Source organism: Chrysochloris asiatica, unplaced genomic scaffold (assembly GCF_000296735.1).
Source record: "Chrysochloris asiatica unplaced genomic scaffold, ChrAsi1.0 scaffold00249, whole genome shotgun sequence".
NCBI classification, from domain to species: domain Eukaryota; kingdom Metazoa; phylum Chordata; class Mammalia; order Afrosoricida; family Chrysochloridae; genus Chrysochloris; species Chrysochloris asiatica.
Window position 1 is genome coordinate 3,698,087 of NW_006408767.1, and position 1,719 is coordinate 3,699,805.

Consider the following 1,719-nt stretch of genomic DNA (forward strand, 5'->3'; position numbering starts at 1 on the left):
ATAGTGAATAATTGTTATCAGGACTGATTGTGAGGGTTGGAAATGTAAAAGTAGATGTTTTATAGCAAGGAGGGGAGTGATTAACTTTTCAGTATAGGAGCAGAGGTCCCTAGGACCATCAAGGGAGAAGAGCAGAGAGCAGGACCCTACCCAGAGAAGCAGTGATGCCTGAAATGGAAGCAGAGATGATGATGTAGAGCGATGGAGCAGCTGGAGACTTTAGGTCCAGAAAGGGAGAGCGATTGTGTGCTGAAAACCTGAGGGGGTACGGGTGAATGATGGCAGGGTATACCCTTTGGTTGGTTGATGATGTATGGAGGGGATTGTAACCATGGCAATGGGACATTATACGACAGAATGAATGTAAAACTAATGTTCTCCCATGTAAACTCACATAATTCAGAATAAAACATTTAAGGAAAAAAAAAAAAAGGCAATGGGGAGAGATATATAAAACCCTGAAAGAAAAAACTGCCACCCAAGAATCCTCTACCCAGCAAAGCTGTCAATCAAATACAATGGTGTAATCAAAACAGGATAAGCAGAAGCTAAGGGATATTGCCAAAGCCAACCCTGCTATGAAAAGCATCCTAAAGGAAGTTCTGGGGACTGAGAACCAATAAGAACACACAACAATTACAGAATGACGTACGTGGCAGCATCAACCTGAACTGAGTCAACAAATGGAAGAGTCAAGAACACAATAAAATGATAAGAACAGAGGATCTAGGAGGTCAGTCTATGATCAAAACAATTACAATGTGAAAAAGGGTAAACACAGAGGAACAGAGACCCAGGAGGTGGGAAGGTCAGGTAGATTACTGGATAAAATAGACTGCCTTAAATGGAGGGAAGAACTAATGGAATATAAGGTAACCACAATGGCGTTGGGGTGGGGGGTTTACTTTGGGTGTTGGGGAGGGCAATACACGAAGGGAGGAGGAGGCAGAAGAACAAGATAGATAGGGGAGCACTAAGACAGGTTTGCATGACCTAGTGAGACAGAGGTAAATAGTGATGCATATTCAACCTTGGAACAACAGGGGGATCTGGGATACAGGGATCTAGGTATAGCTTGAAGAGGGTAAATAATACTAAAATCGTTGACTGCCTTTTGAATATTAGTTTCCCTTGCCTATTATTGTAAAATAGACACTTGAGTGGGATAGAAAGGAATGTTGGGAAGCATGATTAGAGAAAACTTGTAATCTGCCTTCAGACTATAACTGATTGGAATATCTAAAAGGGGTTCTACAACTTGCCCAGTGAATAGGCCTCATGCAAAGCCTTTACAGAGTATAGGACCTTAGGTAGAATCATGAGTCCCATCCACAACCTTATGAGGTGAGACATTCCCACTAGAAAGGACAAGCAGACTGGGACAGCTATAGTGACAGAAGATACATCTTCATGATGAACCTGACCTATACTCAGAGCAGTAGTTACTCTAAATACCAACAGAAAGGGAAAAAGTCTTCACATCAAGTATCAATGCTATCCCCTCTGTACACAGGGTAGATAGGAATGGGCAACTTAGACATTTGTTGTTGTTGTTAAGTGCCATCGAGTCGGTTCCGACCCATAGCGACCCTGTACAGGGTTTCCGAGGGTGTAAATCTTCACGGGAGTAGAAAGCCTCATCTTTCTCCCACGGAGTGGCTGGTAGTTTCGAACCGCTGACCTTAAGGTTCGCAGCCCAATTTGTAACCACTACGCTAC